A 19662-nucleotide genomic window follows, 5' to 3' on the forward strand; every position below is an offset into this window, starting at 1 on the left:
TGTATCCCGTGCCACCCAACGTGCTCTAGAAGGTGTAAGTCAACTACCCTGGCCAGCAAGATCTCCGGATCTGTCCCCCATTGAGCATGTTTGGGACTGGATGAAGCGTCGTCTCACACGGTCTGCACATCCAGCACGAACGCTGGTCCAACTGAGGCGCCAGGTGGAAATGGCATGGCAAGCCGTTCCACAGGACTACATCCAGCATCTCTACGATCGTCTCCATGGGAGAATAGCAGCCTGAATTGCTGTGTAAGGTGGATATACACTGTACTAGTGCCGACATTGTGCATGCTCTGTTGCCTGTGTCTATGTGCCTGTGGTTCTGTCAGTGTGATCATGTGATGTATCTGACCCCAGGAATGTGTCAATAAAGTTTCCCCTTCCTGGGACAATGAATTCACGGTGTTCTTATTTCAATTTCCAGGAGTGTATAATCGGTTGCGCACCTCTGTTTCGCTAACGCACCACTTCGCGTCACGTATGCATAACACTTATGTTGGCCAATGGCCCTCTTCTGCCTGTGACTTGCACCATGGAAACTGCTGTGTGCGCCTTCACCGGCAGCTCTATGCCGCCGTGGCCTCTATTTGCCTTCGCAACCGCTGGTATGCGTAACTTACTGCAACCTTGCCCACACCTGGCTGTAACTCGAACTCCGAATATTGCACAAAACTAACTTTCCCTATCCTAAACGATGGTGCCGCTACACAGGCTTCGGTGCGTCACCAGGTGGCCACTGCACTGTCGCCTCGCTTATCTGCCCTGGGTGGTGGTGGTGGGGGGTGACGGGGAGGGGTAAGGCTCAGCCTCCAGTCAAGTCACTGCGAGTCTTGTGCTCTTAATGTCTGTTTATTCACATGCTCTGCCCAGGGTCCAGGCTACGGCATGCACCATACCAGCTTACTAGCTGGTCCTCAGTCTACTGTGGCAGCAGGTGAAGATGTGTTGTGTTGTCTCTCTATAGGATCCGCATTTGAGAGGGCTGTGGGGAGGATGCACTTTGAAAATATCACAGGAGGGGCCCTGCCATATTATTTGCTTGTCATAACCAGTGGCTGGGGAACGGTCAACAAACATGTAGCAGAGGCTGTAACGAACAGCACATCATGGCAGCACCCTTCAGCGCACTAGGGGGGCGTCTGTTTAATTGTATACATTGTACTTATTCTTATACTATCCAAATCGTGGTGGCAATTTCTCTCTCTCAGATGTCGAACAAGAGTATGAATGTGTGGCGGCAGTGGCGGTAGCAGGTTGGGGTATATGAAATTATCGCTACATGGCGGGCACACGCGGAAGCTGCCAGTTATCCGACATTATGTATCCAGATGGTTGGAGAGAGGTTAACCATCATTTAGCTTCTTTTTAAATAAAATACGTAGTTCTGGGTAGTTTCCGTATTTCTTATCCTCGGTGGTGATGTTAGCGGCAGCAGAAGTGTAGGTGCAAAAGTTATGTAGCGCTGTCCTATGTCTCTCTGAGAAAAATGGGAGAAAAATATAAATTCCACCCGCTGCAGTCCGGAACCGCGGGACTTCTACGGTCGCAGGTTCGAATCCTGCGTCGGGCATGGATGTGTGTGATGTCCTTAGGTTAGTTAGGTTTAAGTAGTTCTACGTTCTAGGGGACTGATGACCTAAAATGTTAAGTCCCATAGTGCTCAGAGCCAGTTGAATTGAATTATAAATTCCACCAAAACTATAAATAGCGTTATACACTGATGTGTTTGCAGGGCATATGGCGTAGTCATAGTTGATAAACTTTATAAAGCCTCCTATTTACACGTTTCTTGTAGAAAAAATAGCAGCTTTAGCTGGAGTACTGGGTAAAAATCAGTAAAATAGCACCAAGACCATAAATAGGAGTGGAGGGAGGTAGTGTGTTAACAGAAGGTATGCTGCAGGAGTTTATTTGTTGCTGAATAATATATTGTTGGAGTTTTTAAACATTCAGTGTCCAGTATCTACGGGTGTCTTTTTGAAAAGTGGGGGAAAATCGGTAAAATTACCCAAAACCATAGATAGCGTCATACATTCCAGAAAACAGCATTAGGTGCAACATGCTGCCAGAAATATCCGAAAACTAAGACCCAAAAATACAAACACCACACGGCACCGTGCTACGTCGGAAATTTGCGAATATCAGCTGAATTTAATGTTGTTGCTCGAGCTAGATGGAAATGGAACGGAAATGAAGTGCCATGCTTCTTGATAGAGTGTACGGGAACGATGCAGAAGATTCGCAGTGCCGTACTAGCCACGGTCCTAATGGAAGTGGTTTGCCGTTGCCTTCCTCCGACCGTAATGCGAATGAATGATGAGGATGAAGACGACACAACAAACATCCAGTAATCTCGGGGCAGGTGAAAATCCCTGACCCCAGCGGAAATCGAACACGAGACCCGGAGCTCGAGAAGCGAGAACGCTACCCCGAGACCACGAGCTGCTGACTCTAGCTAGGTATAGACAACAAATGGCAAGTCCACTCTCAGGGTGCTGCATGTCCTAAAATGAGTGTTGGTGGGGAGGGACCAATAGGAGCGCGCAGCACCAGCGTGGTAAGGAAGACCAACGTTTTTGTATAATAAATTGTGATCATTAAGATTAAGCTAGGACAACTAGTAAACGTAGACTATTGGGCTGCCATCTGGGCTATGAATAAGGGCAATTATAACGACATTTGTGGGTCGTTGATTAAATCCTAAATAAACACGCTTTGTGTACATAAGTGTAACAGTTGTTGTCCTTATTAAGTAATGGGCAAGCTAGGATTCACGACAACATTCTTGTAACTGTTTATTGTCTTATTTACGAGGTGTGGCTAGAAAAAACCGGACTATTACTGGTGAAACAATAAAACGAATACAATAAGGCTGAAAGTCGCGTGGCCTCTCACGTGACTCTCGCTCCGCCTACTGCTCGAGTTTCATCTGCCTCCTGCACTCAGTCTGCCCGTGGCGCCTGTTTTAAGTAGTTGACGTTTTGTCTGTGCGTCGGAAAATGTTGAGTGTACAGAAAGAACAGCGTGTTAACATCAAATTTTGTTTCAAACTAGGAAAATCTGCAAGTGAAACGTTTGTAATGTTACAACAAGTGTACGGCGATGATTGTTCATCGCGAACACAAGTGTTTGAGTGGTTTAAACGATTTAAAGATGGCCGCGAAGACACCAGTGATGACACTCGCACTGGCAGACCATTGTCAGCAAAAACTGATGCAAACATTGAAAAAATCGGTAAACTTGTTCGACAAGATCGCCGTTTAACAATCAGAGCAGTGTCTGAGTTAACAGGAATTGACAAGGAAAGTGTTAGGCAGATTCTTCATGAAAGTTTCAACATGAACAAAGTGTGTTCAAAAATGGTTCCAAAGTGTCTCACAATTGAACAGAAGGAACGCCGAAGAATGATTTGTTCTGACATTCTGGAAAACATTGAAAGTGATCCCACCTTCTTACAAAATGTTATTACTTGCGATGAATCGTGATTTTTTACTTACGATCCCGAAACTAAACGCCAATCGATGCATTGGAAAACTCCTGGTTCTCCACGACAAAAAAAAGCACGAATGTCAAAATCGAAATTCAAGGCAATGATGATTGTTTTTTTTTTTTTTTTTTTGACATCAAAGGGATTGTGCACATTGATTGGGTACCAGAGGGACAAACAGTGAATCAGCATTACTACGTTAGCGTCCTGGCTACCCTACGTGAGCGAGTACGGAGAAAACGGAACGATTTGTGGAGAAAAAAGTCATGGATCCTTCACCAAGACAATGCCCCAGCTCACAGTGCGTTGTCAGTGAAGACGTTTTTGCCAAAACACAACATTCCCATCTTAGATCATCCACCCTACTCACCTGATTTGGCCACCTGTGACTTTTTTCTTTTCCCTAAAGTCAAGTCAGCTTTGAAAGGAGCTAGATTTGACACTGTTGAAGCAGTAAAAGAAAAAGCGACGGAAGTAATGTATGGACTTACCGAAAATGATCTGCAGCATTGCTATGAACAGTGGAAAATTCGTATGGAGCGGTGTAGAGACCGAGGAGGAGAGTACATTGAAGGAGATAACATGAAATTGTAAATAATTGTAAATAAATGTTTTTTCCAGCATCAGTCCGGTTTTTTTCTAGCCGAACTTCGTATTTTTATTTTAACCAGCCTCTTTTCATCAATTTCCTGTACCTCCCACAATGTTCATCTGTCCATTTGAATGTTTCTAATGTTGGAAAACTATGAATGATTAAGTGAGGTCTTCAGACTGGTACGCAGCATCGACTTTGTCGTTGCCGATTATACCGGAACGATGAGCAAGCTTGGTCATTTAGCGGAAATAAAAATCGTAGCAGGGTTTCCGTAAGTGAACCTGCGGAAGGATCATTACCGACTACACTTTGATGTGCATGTCGTGTCATGCATTTCACACTCGGTACGACTCAGAGTAGCAGAGTTGCGCTTGCAGAACCATTCGCACGTCTCAGAACTTACACAAACGCGCGCGCACACACACACACACACACACACACACACACACGAGAGATTGAGGGAGAGAGAGACAGAGAGAGAGAGAGAGAGAGAGAGAGAGAGAGCTGAAAGTCCGGAGCAGGGGGCCCACAGTATGCAAGCGTGCCTCTCCACTTCAGCTTCGAGCCGTACGACGCTCATCGGCGATGAGGCCGTTGATGACACTGGAACAGTGGTCGTTAAATGCCAAAGTCTCGCCTATGCATCGGTTTGCAACAGTCAAAACGAAGAAAAACAGTAAAATATCACTCAGTATGGTATCGACTCGGCTCGTAGGTCGATGAAGAACGCAGCGCCGGCCGGAGTGGCCGTGCGCTTCTAGGCGCTGCAGTCTGGAGCCGAGCGACCGCTACGGTCGCAGGTTCGAATCCTGCCTCGGGCGTGGATGTGTGTGATGTCTTTAGGTTAGTAAGGTTTAATTAGTTCTTAGAAGTTAAGTCGCATAGTGCTCAGAGCCATTTGAACCATTTTTTAAGAACGCAGCAAATTGCGCGTCGACACGCGAACTGCAGGACACATGAACATCGGCGTTTCGAATGCTCTTTGCGGTCCATGGATTCTGTTTCTGGTCCAATTCCGGCTGAGCGTCGACTATGTATAATGCAGCACGCCGCGTGTTGTGTAACGTGCGCCGCTACGGGGGTTGGGAGAGTTGTGATGGTATTTCCGTAGGCGTTTCTAACATGCGCATATTGCAGTCGTAGGTCAGTTTCTCGAAGATCTTTCTTAGCATTATTATAGCGGAAAATTATTGTTTTTGAATTTTAAACAAATACTGAAGCTCCTTGGTTGCTTCTAGTTCACTGGACGTTAACCTTCCATCCTATATGACTGTAAAAGTGAGCTCCACATTTGTGACTTGCATCTGTGATATTTTCCATCTTCGAGCGTAATTTTTGTTCAGATTGTTTTACATAGATTCCGTTATCGTAGTGCTAAGTGAGTTGTAAAAGGGTCTTTCTCAGTTTTCATTACAGTTCAGCAAATAAAAATTTTGCGGCATTCATAAGCACACCAAGACGCTGGTCGTATAACAGTGCTTAGTTATGAATTTTCGCATTTATAAAAAAGCACTATGTTACATATATCATTAACAAGCTGAATACGTGGCGTTTCCCGAATATATTTTTTTTCCAGTCTTCTATTAGTCCATTCCTCCTTCCCCACATCTCTGCCCATCTCCTCCTATGCCCCCTCTCTGACCATTTCCGCCATCACTCTCTCTGCTCCCCCCCCCCCCCCCCCCCACCCAATCTCTGTCCATCTCCACCTATCCTTCTCCCTGTATATCTCCTTCTACCCTTCTCTCTACCTCCTCTCCGTTTGATCATTCCCCCTCTGTTCATCTCCTTCTCTCTCGATCTAATTAAATCTCCTCCTCCACTTCATCTCCTCCCTCCCCTGTCCCTGTCCATTCCTCATTCCCCCTCCCTCTGTTCACCTCCTCTTCCCTCCTCTCTCTATCCGTCTCCTCCTCTTTGCTTTCTCTGTCCATCTCCGCCTCTCCCCTCTGTTTATCCATCTCTACATCTTCCCTTACTCTATCTATTTGCTCCTCTTCTCTCTGTCCATCTCCTTCCCTCTCTTTGCCCACCTCCTCCTCCCACATCTTTGTCTGCTCATCTCCTTCTCTCTCCAAATTATCGCCCCCAGTCGAATAGGAAGCAAGTGGTTCTTACCCCCACAGTATTTGTTTCCAGATTTTAAATAATATGTGTACCAAATTTGGCTGAAATCGTTCCAAGGCCATAGGATGAGCTTTTTACCTACGGCGTTGTCCATGCACACACAAGTACACTCCTGGAAATGGAAAAAAGAACACATTGACACCGGTGTGTCAGACCCACCATACTTGCTCCGGACACTGCGAGAGGGCTGTACAAGCAATGATCACACGCACGGCACAGCGGACACACCAGGAACCGCGGTGTTGGCCGTCGAATGGCGCTAGCTGCGCAGCATTTGTGCACCGCCGCCGTCAGTGTCAGCCAGTTTGCCGTGGCATACGGAGCTCCATCGCAGTCTTTAACACTGGTAGCATGCCGCGACAGCGTGGACGTGAACCGTATGTGCAGTTGACGGACTTTGAGCGAGGGCGTATAGTGGGCATGCGGGAGGCCGGGTGGACGTACCGCCGAATTGCTCAACACGTGGGGCGTGAGGTCTCCACAGTACATCGATGTTGTCGCCAGTGGTCGGCGGAAGGTGCACGTGCCCGTCGACCTGGGACCGGACCGCAGCGACGCACGGATGCACGCCAAGACCGTAGGATCCTACGAAGTGCCGTAGGGGACCGCACCGCCACTTCCCAGCAAATTAGGGACACTGTTGCTCCTGGGGTATCGGCGAGGACCATTCGCAACCGTCTCCATGAAGCTGGGCTACGGTCCCGCACACCGTTAGGCAGTCTTCCGCTCACGCCCCAACATCGTGCAGCCCGCCTCCAGTGGTGTCGCGACAGGCGTGAATGGAGGGACGAATGGAGACGTGTCGTCTTCAGCGATGAGAGTCGCTTCTGCATTAGTGCCAATGATGGTCGTATGCGTGTTTGGCGCCGTGCAGGTGAGCGCCACAATCAGGACTGCATACGACCGAGGCACACAGGGCCAACACCCGGCATCATGGTGTGGGGAGTGATCTCCTACACTGGCCGTACACCACTGGTGATCGTCGAGGGGACACTGAATAGTGCACGGTACATCCAAACCGTCATCGAACCCATCGTTCTACCATTCCTAGACCGGCAAGGGAACTTGCTGTTCCAACAGGACAATGCACGTCCGCATGTATCCCGTGCCACCCAACGTGCTCTAGAAGGTGTAAGTCAACTACCCTGGCCAGCAAGATCTCCGGATCTGTCCCCCATTGAGCATGTTTGGGACTGGATGAAGCGTCGTCTCACGCGGTCTGCACGTCCAGCACGAACGCTGGTCCAACTGAGGCGCCAGGTGGAAATGGCATGGCAAGCCGTTCCACAGGACTACATCCAGCATCTCTACGATCGTCTCCATGGGAGAATAGCAGCCTGCATTGCTGCGAAAGGTGGATATACACTGTACTAGTGCCGACATTGTGCATGCTCTGTTGCCTGTGTCTATGTGCCTGTGGTTCTGTCAGTGTGATCGTGTGATGTATCTGACGCCAGGAATGTGTCAATAAAGTTTCCCCTTCCTGGGACAAAGAATTCAAGGTGTTCTTATTTCAATTTCCATTAGTGTATAATATGTTTCACATATGTGTATATAAAATACTTCACACGTATCTGTAAACATATTTCAACTGTATCCCTAGCGAATTTCGCCCTGTAGTTTCATATTCACGCAACTCAATGTTTATGATGCTGTATCACATGAGCTATGTGTCGTACAATGATATAATTTTGCAGTTACAGGGTGACAATTATTGAACTACGCACATAAAAAAAGGTTTGCATCAAACTGGTTCCACAGAACTCCTGAAGATAGACGTTGACTGTGGATACCTTTTGACTGTTCAGAGATGTCACTAAACCCGCCCAAAGATGTAAACAACCGTGCATAAGCAGCGCCTATTAGACGGAGGGGGTCTGACAGCCGATCAGTTCCAGTCATTCCACCAGGAAGTAGGTACACGGCTCTTGTTGTCTGTAGTTCAACAATGCCTAGACAGTCAATACAGCGGTTCGATCGCGTCCGCGTTGTTACTTCGTGCCAGGAAGGGCTCTCAAGCGATGTTGTTCTGACATGGAGGAGATACAGAGAACAAGAACTGTAGATGACATGCCTCGCTCAGGCCGCCCAAGGGCTACTGCTGCAGTGGATGACCGCTACCTACGGATTATGGCTCGCAGGAACCCTGACAGCAACGCCAACGTGTAGAATAACGCTTTTCGTGCAGCTTCGTGTTACGACTCAAACTGTGCGCAATAGGCTGCATGATGCGCAACTTCACTTCCGACGTCCATGGCGAGGTCCAACTTTGCCAGCACGACACCACGCAGAGCGATACAGATGGGCCCAACAACATGCCGAACGGACCGCTCACGATTAGCATAACGTTCTCTTCACCGATGAGTGTCGCATATGGCTTCAAGCAGATAATCATCAGAGACGTGTTTGGAGGCAACCCGCTCAGGCTGAACGCCTTAGACACACTGTCCAGAAAGTGCAGCAAGGTGGAGGTCCCTTGCTGTTTTGGGGTGGCATTATGTGGGACCGACGTACCTCGCTGGTGGCCTTGGAAGGCGCCGTAAAGGCTGTACGATACATGAATGCCATCCTCCGACCGATAGTACAACCATATCGGCAGCATATAGGCGAGGCATTCGTCTTCATACACGACAATTTGCGCCCCCATCGTGCACATCTCGTGAATGACTTCCCTCAGGATAATGACATCGCTCGACTACAGTGGCCAGCATGTTCTCCTGACATGAACCCTATCGAACGTGCCTGGGATGGATTGAAAAGGGCTGATTATGAACGACGTGACCCACCAACCACTCTGAGGGATCTACCCCGAATCGTCTTTGAGGAGTGAGACGATCTGGACCAACAGTACCTTGATGAACTTGTGGATAGTATGCCACGACGAATACAATACAGGCATGCATCAGTACAAGAGGAAACGCTACTGGGTATTAGAGGTAGCGGTGTTTACAGCAATCTGGACCACCACCTCTGGAGGTCTTGCTGTATGGTGGTACAACATGTAATATGTGGTTTTCATGAGCAATAAAAAGGGCGGAAATGATGTTTATGTTGATCTCTATTCCAATTTTCCGTACAGGTTCCGGAACCCTCGGAACCGAGGTGATGCAAGACTTTTTTTTGTGTATATGAAATGAAATCGCCATAACTTCTGAACACATTGCGTTAGGACTTTCAAACTGCACACAGTTGGCCGCGGGGCATGATGGGCATTAGTATGCGTATGCGCACACACTTTGTTGTTGTCGGACATTTGCATGTGAAACTGTTACGGTACAGCGTGCCTGAGTGTATAGCATTTGTGAAGGCCTACTACACGAGCAATAATGGCCCAACTGCGCTCAAATGAAGTTTGCGACTGAGTTCAAGCTGAATACATCTGGTTTATGTGTGATAACAATCAAGAATCTGTTTCGCAAGTTTGAGAGGACGGGTAGTGTTTGTGATGATAATGTAGGCAATATCGGTCGTCCTAAAAGGGTGAAAGCGCCTGGAAACATCGAGAAGACACGTGCTGTGTTTGACACCAGCCCCAGGAAACCGATCAGACAAGATGCACAGCAAATGGGAATCAGTCGGGAGATACTGTGACAAATTGTTGTTGAAAGGCTGCATCTCTTCCCGTACAAAATTCAAACCTGTCAGCGGAAGGACGACGGTTCAATCCCGCGTCCGGCCATCCTGATTTAGGTTTTCCGTGATTTCCCTAAAATCACTCCAGGCAAATGCCGGGATGGTTCCTCTGAAAGGGCACGGCCGACTTCCTTCCCCATCCTTTCCTCATCCGATGAGACCGATGACCACGCTGTCTGGTCTCCTTCCCCAAACCAACCAACCAACCAAACCTGTCAGCAATTAAGTCCCAGGGCCAGGGAACAGCGGTTGTGTTTCGCCAACACTATTGTCCAAAGAATTGACGAACAGGACTTTGATGTGAATATGGTTTGGTTTAACGACGAAGCCCACTTCCATTTGGATGAGTTCGTCAGTAAGCAAAACTGGCGCATGTGGGGGACTGAGAAATCGCATTTCGCGATCGAGAAGTCTCTTTTCCCTCAGCAGGTGACCGTGTGGTGTGCAGTGTCAAATGGCTTGGTTCAAATGGCTCTGAGCACTATGGGACTTAACATCTGAGGTCATCAGTCCCCTAGAACTTAGAGCTACTTAAACCTAACTAACTTAAGGACATCACACACATCCATGCCCGAGGTGCAATGTCCAGTCACGGAATAATCGGTGCGATCTTCCTTGATGGCACGTTGACTACCGAACAGTACGTGAAGATTTTGGAAGATGATTTCATCCCCATTTTCCAAAGTGACCCTGATTTCGACAAGATGTGGTTAATGCAAGACGGAGCTCGACCCCATCGAAGCAGGACAGTGTTTGATGTCCTGGAGAAGCACTTTGGGAACCGCATTCTAGCCCTCGGGTACGCAGAAGCCACTGGTATGGGCCTCGATTGGTCGCCATGTTTTCAGGATCTGAACACATGCGACACCTTTTTGTGGCGCTATATGGAAGACAAGGTATGCAGCAGTAACTGCAAAACCATAGCTACTCTGAAAATAGTCATTCAGGAGGTCATCGACAGCACCGATGTGCTGACACTTAGCGGGCCATACAGAATTTCGCTATTCGTCTACGCCACATCATCGCCAAGGATGGCAGGCATATCGAAGATGTCATAACCTAAGTTCGAATATCTGTAGTGACATTTACATGTTGAATAGAGTGTGTGCACGCCGTAGTTTGTAACTAATGTACGTTCTTTTTCATATAATTCAATAACTGTCACCCTGTGCATCCAGGGGTATATGTGCCTACTCTCTGCGAAATGTGTTGTGAACAGAGTTAGTGATAAAGAAGTAATAAATTAAAACGTCATGCCTGATCCGGCAGCTTTTCACGCATTTCAATGTTTATGGCACCATACCTCGTGAACTATGAGTCGTACAATGATATAATTTCACGGGTACATTCAGTGGTATAAGTGAAGACTGTCTGCAAAATAAATTGGTAGTAAAGAAGTGATAAATTAAAATGTGACGCAATGTGCGGCGGTTGTACTATATGGACAGGGAAAATTTAGTAGAAGATAAACTTTTTCCCTTTCATCAATTTGTGGGGGGAGTTACCAAAAAACAAGTTTCGTAAAGGTTTGAAGTTACACTCCTGGAAATGGAAAAAAGAACACATTGACGCCGGTGTGTCAGACCCACCATACTTGCTCCGGACACTGCGAGAGGGCTGTACAAGCAATGATCACACGCACGGCACAGCGGACACTCCAGGAACCGCGGTGTTGGCCGTCGAATGGCGCTAGCTGCGCAGCATTTGTGCACCGCCGCCGTCAGTGTCAGCCAGTTTGCCGTGGCATACGGAGCTCCATCGCAGTCTTTAACACTGGTGGCATGCCGCGACAGCGTGGACGTGAACCGTATGTGCAGTTGACGGACTTTGAGCGAGGGCGTATAGTGGGCATGCGGGAGGCCGCGTGGACGTACCGCCGAATTGCTCAACACGTGGGGCGTGAGGTCTCCACAGTACATCGATGTTGTCGCCAGTGGTCGGCGGAAGGTGCACGTGCCCGTCGACCTGGGACCGGACCGCAGCGACGCACGGATGCACGCCAAGACCGTAGGATCCTACGCAGTGCCGTAGGGGACCGCACCGCCACTTACCAGCAAATTAGGGACACTGTTGCTCCTGGGGTATCGGCGAGGACCATTCGCAACCGTCTCCATGAAGCTGGGCTACGGTCCCGCACACCGTTAGGCCGTCTTCCGCTCACGCCCCAACATCGTGCAGCCCGCCTCCAGTGGTGTCGCGACAGGCGTGAATGGAGGGACGAATGGAGACGTGTCGTCTTCAGCGATGAGAGTCGCTTCTGCCTTGGTGCCAATGATGGTCGTATGCGTGTTTGGCGCCGTGCAGGTGAGCGCCACAATCAGGACTGCATACGACCGAGGCACACAGGGCCAACACCCGGCATCATGGTGTGGGGAGCGATCTCCTACACTGGCCGTACACCACTGGTGATCGTCGAGGGGACACTGAATAGTGCACGGTACATCCAAACCGTCATCGAACCCGTCGTTATACCATTCCTAGACCGGCAAGGGAACTTGCTGTTCCAACAGGACAATGCACGTCCGCATGTATCCCGTGCCACCCAACGTGCTCTAGAAGGTGTAAGTCAACTACCCAGGCCAGCAAGATCTCCGGATCTGTCCCCCATTGAGCATGTTTGGGACTGGATGAAGCGTCGTCTCACGCGGTCTGCACGTCCAGCACGAACGCTGGTCGAACTGAGGCGCCAGGTGGAAATGGCATGGCAAGCCGTTCCACAGTACTACATCCAGCATCTCTACGATCGTCTCCATGGGAGAATAGCAACCTGCATTGCTGCACAAGGTGGATATACACTGTACTAGTGCCGACATTGTGCATGCTCTGTTGCCTGTGTCTATGTGCCTGTGGTTCTGTCAGTGTGATCATGTGATGTATCTGACCCCAGGAATGTGTCAATAAAGTTTCCCCTTCTTGGGACAATGAATTCATGGTGTTCTTATTTCAATTTCCAGGAGTGTATATATAATGGTTGTTCCAGATCAACCTTACTCCTGTGATACGTAGGTGGTTCTTACACTTACAGCGATTCTTTCCGGGCTGTCTGTAATATGCTTACCAAGTTTGACTGAAATCGGTCGAGTCGTTGGCGAGCAGTTGATCTCCTGAATGAGATTTTCACTCTGCAGCGGAGTGTGCGCTGATATGAAACTTCCTGGCAGATTAAAACTGTGTGCCGGACCGAGGCTCGAACTCGGGACCTTTGCCTTTCGCGGACAAGTGCTCTACCAACTGAGCTACCCAAGCACGACTCACGCCCCGTCCCCACAGCTTTACTTCCGCCAGTACCTTGTCTCCTCCCTTCCAAACTTTATAGAAGCTCTCCTGTGAACCTTGCAGCTGTGAGGACGGGGCGTGAGTCGTGCTTGGGTACCTCAGTTGGTAGAGCACTTGTCCGCGAAAGGCAAAGGTCTCGAGTTCGAGTCTTGGTCCGGCACAAAGTTTTAATCTGCCAGGAAGTTTCATATCAGCGCACACTCCGCTGTAGAGTGAAAAACCCATTCTGGAAACATCCCCCAGGCTGTTGCTAAGCCATGTCTCCGCAATATCCTTTCTTTCAGGAGTGCTAGTCCTGCAAGGTTCGCAGGATAGCTTCTGTAAAGTTAGGAAGGTAGGAGACGAGGTAATGGCGGAAGTAAAGCTGTGAGGACGGGGCGTGAGTCATGCTTGGGTAGCTCAGATGGTAGAGCACTTGCCCGCGAAAGGAAAAGGTCCCGCGTTCGAGTCTCGGTACGGCACACAGTTTTAATCTACCAGGAAGATTCAGTTTATCTCCTGTTTAGACCTCAAACATCTCAGAAAACAATTATTAGAATGTCACTTTGAATTACATAGTAATTAATATTATTATTTATAGCTATTTTTTGTTCACTGCAGCCGCCCGATGTGACCGAGCAGTTCTAGGCGCTGTAGTCTGGAACCGTGCGACCGCTACGGTCTCAGGTTTGAATCCTGCCTCGGGCAGGTTAGTTAGGTTTAAGTAGTTCTACGTTCAAGGGGACTGATGATCTCAGATGTTAAGTCCCATAGTGCTCAGAACCATTTGAACCATTTGATTGTTAGTTCACTGTTAAAAGAAAACCAAACGGTAGTCCATTCGATCATATACGTGTGCTTATCCTCTTGACATATGTTAACCTATTTTCCGTTATCATATTGATCATTTTGTTCTGTTCTTGAGTGTTTTTTCTTGTAACCTCTTTTATACTCTCCAAGTTCGTATTCTCCTTGCTCTTTCAGTATGTAGAAACAAATAAAAAGTTTTAGTTAATGAAAAATTAATATTTCTGGCTCGGAAATTTTTATCACAGGTTTTTCTTTATGATATTCGCATAAGGAAGATACAGTGATACTTTCTCTGTGTCACAATGGGTACGTCATAATGTGAGAGACATAATTTAATATTTCAAATGGATATCTACTTACTAGAGATTCACACATTCTTGAAAACATGGTTAACAAAAGCCTCTATATCTGAATAAGACTTTTGAGAATGTGGTGTAGCAAGTCAGCAGTGATTAAAGCTGTTAATAATCCGAACTACTCATATCTATTCGAAAACTTTAACACAAAGATCATACAACTCACTGTCTATGCAATCATATATAGTCGTTTGGCTGCTAACCCTGATGTCAGTACATACTAAGGAAAATGCAGCATTCGTATAGAAGAAAATTTCATTGTCTGTAGGATCTCGGAGTTACATGTGGATGACGTCACATAACAAATTAAAAGCAGCGAAATATAGCCACGCGTGGTACCTGGATTATTTTGCTGCATAATATGATGAGGCTCACTCAGCTGGATGCATTTGTGTACCGGGAAACGTCATACCGGAGAGCTGCGCGTGATTAAAATTTCGTAGCGGGTAACTAATTTTTGGCGGAAAATTGACGAAACACACTTAGTCAGACGTTGGCGTCCCGTATTTAATGCAATAATGTAGGCGGATGACGCGTGGACGTAACCTGGTTTCAGTGCCAAAATTAGTGGTGATATTGGGCAGGGCAGCACGTATAAGTGAATTTTGTTAGTCTAATGGCTCCTGTAACCAATTTCCCGCAGCAACTGCATTAACAGGTGGGTAATGGGCCAGGCGAGGGCCGCCTCCGCATTGCGATCTTGTTTGTGCTTTCCGGGTCGCCGCTCTCCGCCTGCCCAATTACGTTTAAATTGCGTATTTTGCTCTCGCTCGAGCTTTTAAGACCCCTCCCACATCGCCATCAGCTGCGGTGACCTCTTCTACCCTTAAGAGCCAAACCGTGTGGCCGCTTCCTACTGGCAAGACAACGTGATTTACGTAATGTACACACAGCAGAACTGCGAGGGTGCTCAAAAGCTGAAATTATCATCTCGAAAAGTCAACCTGCAACCATGAAACCTGATGAATACATTTTGTTCCTCACAGTGGTTGAACTGTTATTCATTACTTAAATTCAACATAAACACCACCATTATCTACCAATTTCCGTAATCGTATGTAGGTGTTTGGGACAGGCTTCTGCAAAAAATCCATTAGTACATTTCCAAGAACCTGGAGAATTACTTGTAGATTTTCCAATTCATCAAGAATTTTTTGTTGTAAGCGATAAATTTCCTCTTTCGCCCACCCGCCGAGCAAGAAATTGCAGGGCGTTAGTTTAGGTCTCCTTATTGGCCATTTAAGGACGCACGGCGTGTCAACCTGCTTTCTGGGAAATGAGTGTCGAGCTACGTGTGGACAGGATATGCGGAGTGAAGAAGGTACCCACCCTGCATAATGATTAGGTTATTGTAATTGTCCCTTGTGGTTACGATACCGTAATCATAATTTCAAGCACATCGAAGTACCGTTCTGCCTCCTGTGTGTCTCGAATGAGATGCAGACCCACAACTTTTGTGGATTTCATGCCGCACCACACTGTGACCTTTGGGAGATGTTGGCTCTGTTCAACAATCACCCTCGGATTCTCTGTGGCCCAGTAATAATTGTGTTGGTTGACAACGCCCCCATACCCACCCATCCCCACTCCCTACATGAAACACGGCTTCATTTCATTCATCAGACCACAGGATATTACCGAAAATATCGGACCAGTCTTCATACTGGGCAAGCATCATCTCCCCTTATTCCAATCGATGGGCACAGTCTTCCGGCTATAATCCGAGGCAGTAATGTGGTTTCCACGTACGAGAATTCAACTCTTTCTTCAAAACAGTTCGGACTGTGTGTTGGGTTAAACCACTTTAGTGAGATGCCTATCTTTGTGATTCCTGAGAACGCCCAGTCAACATTTCCTGAACCACATGCACATTTTCCTCCGTCCTGCATGCTGATGATCGATTACTCCTCCTAACATCTGATACGAAACCTGAGTCCATTAGATTCGAGTGGCAATTCTGTATGATCTTTGGATGTACCAAGGAACGAGGTCCTTCCACACTTTTCCACCATCTCTGTACTCGTCAGCTGATCTCGTTCACGCAAGGTCCTTTACGAGCATAATCTGTTAACATCACAACATGACAGTCCCAAAAAGCAACATCACCACCTTACAGGGTGGTGTTTGAGTCTCCGCCTTTTTCTGTGGTGGCGGACTCATGTTCCCACTACTCGCTATGCTCCTTTGTCTCATGGTTATAGCGATTCACCCAGTACTCGTCGATGGCGATTATTCTGTTGCATAAGTGATCGGGATTGGTCTGATACAGCTCCAACATTCCTGCTGCTGTCTCGGTTGGGCGGGCTTCTCAATGGGTGTGATCAGTCATGGGACCCAACAGGCCACGACCCCTGTCATATTCGACATGTCGTGTAGGATGAGAAAACGTCTGTGACTGATTGGAACTTTTTCCATTATCGCATCGATGTTTGATACCTCTGTCTTCGAACGCCAAAGTCTCTCCTTCTCTTGCGATTTTCGTTTCTTCACAGACACTTCAGTCATTCAGACTTGTTCCACCACACTGGAACCGTCAGTGCCACCTAACCAATGTGTCATATGACAGTATATGGTTTTCGTACACTTTCACTAACCGAACATTGATTGCTGCAGCGTTGTTAACCTTCAGATGCAGAAAATGAGTTACCACACGATACTCCATTTTATCAATGGGCTGTGCCATTTTCTTTCGGGTTCCTTATCGGCATGGTACGGTACTGGCAGGGTGATTTCAATGTTTACCATGACTACAGACATGTACTTGCAAATAAACTAGAAGTTAATTTCGTAGTTTTATTTTTTCGAGATGATAATCAAACATTTATGGTTAGCACACTGGACTCGCATTCGGGGGATGACGGTTCAAACCTGCGTCGTGCGATCCTGATTTAGCTTTTCCGTGATTTCCCTAAATCGTTACACTGGACTCGCATTCGGGAGGCCGACGGTTCAATCCCGCGTTCGGCCATCCTGATTTAGGTTTTCCGTGATTTCCCTAAATCGCTCCAGGCAAAGGCCGGGATGGTTCCTCTGAAAGGGCACGGCCGACTACCTTCCCCGTCCTTCCCTAATCTGATGAGACGGATGACCTTCCTGTTTGGTCTCTTCCCCTAAACAACCCCAGCCCAACTCCAAATCACTTCAGACAAATGTCGGGATGGTTCCTTTGAAAGGGTACTGCCGAGTTCCTTCCCAATCTTTCCCTAATTTGATTGGACCTATGACCTAGCTGTCTGGTCACCCCCCCTCCCCCCCCCCCCAAATCAACCTACGAACCTTAAACATTTATGACACTGCCTTGCCTTGCTAAGTTTCCTCGGTATACGAGGGGCCTTGGTTAAGTAATGCAACAACTTTTCTCAGCCAGTTTCGGCTGTAAAAATTCGGACTTTGTTGTGGGTACCGTGGAATACTGCCGCTTCAGGCACTATAGTTTCCCGAAGTTTTGGAAGGTGACGGCGCTATACGTAACCTTCAAATGGCCTCTGTAGCGGAGGTGCGTTCCAAGCAGAGAACTGTTATTGTGTTTCTTTTGGCGGAAAACTAGAGCATCGCAGATCTTCATCGGCGCTTGCAGAATATGTACGGAGACCTGACAGTGAACAAAAACACGGTGAGTCGTTGGGCGATACGTCTGTCACAATCGCAACAAGGTCGAGCAAACCTGCTCCATCTCCGGCGTGCCGACCGACAGGGCACAGCTTTGACTTCTACAATGTTAGAACGTGCGGACACTCTCATTCGCGGCGATCGACGGATCACAATCAAACACCTCGCTACTCAACTGGACGTCTCTGCTGGCAGTGCTGACACACTCATCCACCAGTTGGGGCACTCAAAAGTGTGTGCACGCTGGGTTCCTCGCCGCCTAACAGAAGACCATAAAGCCGTCGGCACACGGACCGTGCTGTCGAACGTCAACGTTGAGCGTGCTAAGTTCAACGTGCTGATGAACCCTCAGAAATGATGCGACTTGTGCATACGGTATGTGGGCCCCAACGTGGTATACGCGATCACAACACACTCCAGCGGCAGTTGCGGGATGTTTGTAGTTCGTAAATCACACTGTTAAAATTCCCACGTTATATCTATTAAAACGTACATTTCCTCCATCTTCCACGAAAACGAAAGTACCATACCCAATCAGTAAGGACACAGGCTTACAAAAGTTCCATTACAAACAGTGCGGTACAAATTTGGAATACTTCTCAGTACAAGATAAACATTATTTCATCATTCTCACATTTTAGTAAAACCTCAGGGTCAGTCTTACTTGATCACTGTTCCTACCTAGTAGGAACATGTGAATTACGAAGCGTAACAGAAAAAGGAGCAAAATATCTTTATACAAGTAGCGCAAGCTGTTCTCTAGATTAAGCCAATCGAACAAAGTAACCCCTCGAAAAAAGGTGAACTTATATTTACATGACATCAAATGTTGTAGTGTATTCTTACATTAAACTAATAATAAAGTATCAGAACCTAATAAAAATGCGAATGTTGGGTAAAAAAATTTGGAAGAGTCGAAACGCGAACCTCCGCCTTATCCAGCAACACGACACGTATCGGTGGCGTTACTCATTACGCTTTTTTTATTTTTTATTTTTTTTTAAATTTCTTTTTTCCCCGACCGGGACTCGAACCCGGAATCTCCCGCTTACATGGCAGACGCTCTATCCATCTTTTTTTTTTGACTCATAACTTTATACCGACTGTGGTAAAAAAAAAAAAAAACAGTTTGAAGCGAACAGGCGACTATAAGTTTAGAACGCACGACGCTTGCCACTTTTTTTTTAAATGTATTTATTTTTTTTTGTTTTACACGATTACATTTAGGAAACGGGTACAAATGAGAAGTCTAGGAACTCAGTGTTACAACAACAAAGGCGGCACAGCACACTAACCGCAGCTTGGCACTCCCCAGCTGAGTGGGGGGTTAACGAAAACACTGCGTAAATAATTTGCGAAGTGCGTACGGTATTTCGGTGTGCGTTCGAGAGCATCGTGAGCATTTTGTAGGAACCACCAGTAATCAATCTGCTCTTTCTCGCCGTCGCTAAAGATATAGGCGACGGTAAGTCCTTTGAACCACGTAAGCGCATGATATTTTGCGGCCGGAAAGTAAGTTTCATCTGGACAGAGTAGGGTCTGAGGGTCAATCATATCAGGTGTGACCCGGAGGTAACAAGCCAATATCTTCTGTGTTAGTCGCCAAACTCCGGACGATGATGCACAAGTAAAACGATGTTCATTGGTATCCAAGAGGTGACAATCTGGGCAATAAGGTGAGTCTGCCATTCCAATAGTGTGAAGTCGCTGTCGTGTGGCATATTTTTTGTTGGCAATCTGATACCACTTCGAACGCACCGTGGATGACAGAAAGTTGTTCAAAATGG

Source organism: Schistocerca serialis, chromosome 3 (genome assembly GCF_023864345.2).
Source record: "Schistocerca serialis cubense isolate TAMUIC-IGC-003099 chromosome 3, iqSchSeri2.2, whole genome shotgun sequence".
NCBI lineage: Eukaryota > Metazoa > Arthropoda > Insecta > Orthoptera > Acrididae > Schistocerca > Schistocerca serialis.